The sequence below is a fragment of the Callorhinus ursinus genome, unplaced genomic scaffold (genome assembly GCF_003265705.2).
Source record: "Callorhinus ursinus isolate GAN/ISIS: 27379988/994484 unplaced genomic scaffold, GSC_fseal_2.0 scaffold27, whole genome shotgun sequence".
NCBI classification, from domain to species: Eukaryota; Metazoa; Chordata; class Mammalia; order Carnivora; family Otariidae; genus Callorhinus; species Callorhinus ursinus.
This window is the reverse complement of record NW_027397089.1, coordinates 22,975,393-22,980,445: the sequence shown is the minus strand read 5'-3', so window position 1 is coordinate 22,980,445 and position 5,053 is coordinate 22,975,393.

Sequence of the window (5,053 nt, the reverse complement as noted above, 5' to 3'; positions counted from 1 at the left end):
AGAAGAAGAAGAAGAAGAAGAAGAAGAAGAAGAAGAAGAAGAAGAAGGAGGTGGAGGAGGAAGGAGAGGAGAGGGAGGAAGGAGAGGAGGGGGAGGAGGAGGGGGAGGAGAAAAGAAAAAGAAAGAAAGAAAGAACTAAAACATATAAAATCATAAATGAAAGAGGAGAAATAGCAACCAATGTCACAAAAATACAAAAAAATTATGAGAATATTATGAAAAGTTATTTGCCAACAAATTTGATAACCTAGAAGAAATGCATAAATTCCTAGACACATATAGCCTCCCAAAACTGAATCAAAAGAAACAGCAAATTTGAACAGATTACCTGCAAAGTAATTGAGTCAGCAATCTAAAAACTCTCAACAAAAGTCCAGGACCAGACAGCTTCTCAGGTGACTTCTATCAAACATTTAAAGGAAAGTTAATACCTATATTTCTCAAACCATTCCAAAAATAGAAGAGGACGGAAAGCTTCCAAGTTCATTCTGTGAGGCCAGCATTACCCTGATTACAGATTAAAATACTACAAAAGAAAGACAACTACAGGCCAATATCTCTGATGAATATAGATGCAAAAATCCTTAACAAAATATCAGCAAACCAAATCAACAATACATTAAAAAAAATCATTCACCATGATCGAGTGGGATTTATTCCTGGGATCCAAGGATAGTTCAATATTCACAAATCAGTGAGTGTGATACATCACCTCAACAAGAGAAAGAATAAAAACCATGTGATCATTTCTAGATGCAGATAAATTACTTGACAAAGTACAACATCCATTCATGTTAAAAACTCTCAACAAACTAGATTTAGAGGGAATCTACCTCAACATAGTAAAGGTCATATATGAAAAACCATAACAAACATCATACTCAATGGTGAAAAATTTTTCCTCTAAGATCAGAACCAAGACAAGGATGTCCACTCTCACCATTTTTATTCAGTACAGTGCTGAAAGTCCCAGCAACAGCAATCAGGCAAGAAAAAGAAATAACAGGCATCCAAATTTATGAGGGAAAAAGTAAAACTTTTACTATTTGTAGGTGATATAACACTATATACAGAGAACCCTAAAGACTTTACCAAAAAACTACTAGAACTGGTAAAAATTCAGTAAAGTCACAGGATACAAAATCAATAGAGAGAAATCTGTAGCATTTCTGTACACTAACAATGATGTATCAGAAAGAGAAATTAAGATAACAATCTCATTTACAATTACACCAAAAATAATAAAATACCTAGGAATAAACTTAACCAAAGAGGTGAAAGACCTATGCTCTGAAAATTACTAAACACTGATAAAAGAAATTGGAGATGACAAGCAAATGGAAAGATATTCCATGCTCATGGGTTGGGAGGACAAATACTGTTAAAAATATCCATATTATCCAGAGCGGTCTACAGATTAAATGCAATCCCTATCCAGATACCAATAACATTTTTTACAGAACTAGAACAAATACTCCTAAAATTTGTATGGAACCACAAAAGATCCCAAAAGGAAGAACAAACCTGGAGGTATCACAATCCCAGATTTCAAGATATAATACAAAGCTGTAGTAATCAAAACAGTATGGTGTTGGCACAAAAACAGACCAATAGAACAGATTAGAGAGCCAGAAATAAACCCACAATTACATGGTCAATTAATCTTTGACAAAGAAGGCGAGTATATACAATGGGAAGAAGTCTTTTCAACAAATGATGTTGGTAAAACTGGACAGCTACATGCAAAAAAATGCAACTAGACCACTTTCTTACCCACTGCACAAAAAAAACTCAAGATGGATTAAGTACATAAATGTGAGATTTGAAACCATAAAATTCCTAGAAGAAAATACAGGCACTAATCTTGACATCAGCTGTAGAAACGCTTTTCTAAATGTTTCTCCTTTGGCAAGGAAAACAAAAGGAAAATTGAATGGTTGACTCTGTACACCAAAATAAAAAGCTTTTGCACAGAGAATAAAACCATCAACAAAACAAAAAGACAACCCACTGAACGGGAGAAGATACTTGCAAATGATATAACCAATAAGGGGTTAATATCCAAAACATATAAAGAATTTATACAACTCAACACCAAAAAAAGAAATAATCCAATTAAAAATGGGCAGAAGACGTGAATAGGCATTTTTCCAAAGAAGACATACAGATGGTCAATAAACACATGAAAAGATGCTGAATATCACTCATCCTCAGGGAAAAGCAAATCAAAACTACAATGAGGTATCACCTCACACCTGTCAGAACGGCTATAATAAAAAATACCAGAAGATGTGAGAAAAGGGATCCCCTGTGCACTGTTGGTGGGAATATGAACTGGTGCAGCTATGGCAGAAAACAGTATGGAGGTTCCTCAAATATTAAAAATAGCATTATCATATGGTCCAGTAATTCTACTACTGGGTATTTTACCCAAAGAAAACAAAAAACACTAATTAGAAAAGATACACACCCTGATGTTTATTGCACGTTATTTACAATAGCCAAGATATGGAAGCAACACTAGTGTCCATTGATAGATGAATGGATAAAGAAGATGTGCTATATATATACAGAGGAATATTACTTGGCTACAAAAAGAATGAAATCTTGGCATTTGCAACAACATGGTTGGATCTAGAGGATATGATAATAACCAAGTGAAATAAGACAGTCAGAGAAAGACAAATACCGTATGATCCACTCATGTGCGGAATTTAAGAAACAAAACAAGCAAAGACAAAAAAAGAGACAATTGAAAAAACAGAATCTTAACTCTAGAGAACAAACTGGTGGTTGCCAGAGGGGAGGTGGGTGGGAGGATGAGTGAAATAGATGATGGGGATTAAGAGCACACTTATGATGATGAGCACTGAGTAATGCATAGAATTGTTGAATCATTATATTGTACACCTGAAACCAATATAACACTGTATGTTAATTATATTGTAAAGTAAAATAAACAAACACAAATTTTTAAAAATTCAAAATCCATGGTGATCTGATTTCTTGGTTGTGGTAAAGGTAAAATTTGGTAGTACCAAAATAAACCTGTTTGGTGAGATTAAAATGTGTTTAATGAGTTAGTTCTTGTTAATAATCATATATTTTCTGTTAAAAAAATTCCACATTTTAGCAGATAGATGGGGCTTCTAATTCTGTGTTGAACATTAAAATACCAAAGTTATGGTTTAGAAATATCTACTCAGGCACTTGAATTTTCTCAGCAGTCTCTTTGTGTTGTTTTTTTGTTTTTTTTTGCATCAACATCTATTCCCAGGTAAGGGTTTACTTAAAAAAGATTCAGGGGGCGCCTGGGTGGCTCAGTCGTTAAGCATCTGCCTTTGGCTCAGGTCATGATCCCAGGGTCCTGGGATCAAGCCCCACACCGGGCTCCCTGCTTGGTGAGCCTGTTACTCCTTCTCCCTCTGCCTGTTGCTCCCTCTGCTTGTGCTCTTTCTGTCAAATGAATAAACAAAATCTTAAAAAAAAGTTAACCTTAAAAAAAAATTCAGTAAGATCATCTTATATTGAACCTGGCCAAGGTGCTCTAATTTTCCCATATGCCCATTTTGATAGAATGCCTCCACACATTCACTTTATAAAAATATGATTTTTGTCCTAGGATCTGATATTTCTTACAAGTGAGTCAACATTATATTGTTTTAACAAAGCTCTATTTTAGCTCCATTCTACTTGTTTGTAGAAAACTAATGAAAGAAAAGAGAAGCACAATCATTTTGGGCTTTAGATCTTAGCCCCCTGCTGAAGAAATTATGGATTATTTGTGATACGGTGGTCAGCTATACAGTTTATGGACCAAAGATTTAGTTTCCATTTTCCCTTTTTGTGTATACTCTGTTCAACAGATGTGAATGGGGAATGCCTTCCTCCACTTCTCTCCAGTATCCCTCAGGTTACAGAAAAAAACTATTTTCACCAATAACCTTAAGATGTGATGGTGGATTAGTATTTGAAGGAGTCAAATAAAGATTTACACTAGTCTACCTTTCACATTCTTAGTCAAACGGTAGAGACTTGCAAAGGAGCCATACTACACGGAAGGGGCCAGAAGCCTAAAGGAGGCATTAGCAAGAGTGCTGGCTTGTAGTTGAGCCTGCTGCAATGGAGAGGGGTCAGCCATCCTGAAATTGCTTCATCAGGAAGTCATCTCATCCCAAGAAAGGAGTTCATATGAGAAATTTACCAAATCTATGAGGAAGATGAACAAAATTATTTGTATCTTAGGAAATAGTGCAAATAGAAGAATTTGTAAAAACAAATGGAAAATAATCTCAACCTCCCCCCTTTTAAAATGATTATATTTTTATAATTGTTTAAAATGATTATATTTATTATTCCTGAGGAGATGAAGGAGTAGGGCATAAAATAAGCAAAAGAGTCTAAGAAATCTGATCATAATCTTTTTTTTTTTTTGATAGAGACACAGCGAGAGAGGGAACACAAGTAGGGGGAGTGGGAAAGGGAGAAGCAGGCCTCCCTAGGAGCAGGGAGCCCGATGCGGGGCTCGATCCCAGGACCCTGAGATCATGACCTGAGCCGAAGGCAGACACTTAATGACTGAACTACCCAGGGGCCCCAAAATCTGATCATAATCTTGAAAACAAAATTTATTGTTGAAAATACTCAATAGAAAAGCTACATCTATGAAAGGACCCAGCTGACAAACAAAACAGTGAAGGAGCAGATTGGGTTGAAGATATCACTGAAATATCAGAATGAAGAGAGGAAGAGTTGATGAATATGAAAAAATTAACAGACAGAGATGATTCATGGAGAAACTCAAATATTGATCTACTAGGAATGCTAAAAGGGCAGAGCAGAGAAATGAGAATAGAACCATCTGAAGAGCTTACAAGATGCATGTAATACCATCACTGGTCCTGAACCATGGGGTTTTTTGACCAGTGTCGAGGCTCCCATATGGCAAGCACAGCCAATATATTTGCTGTGATCCTCAGCAGCCTATTTGAGATAAAAGAAAAAAGGAAGAAGAAGAAGAAGAAGAAGAAGAAGAAGAAGAAGAAGAAGAAGA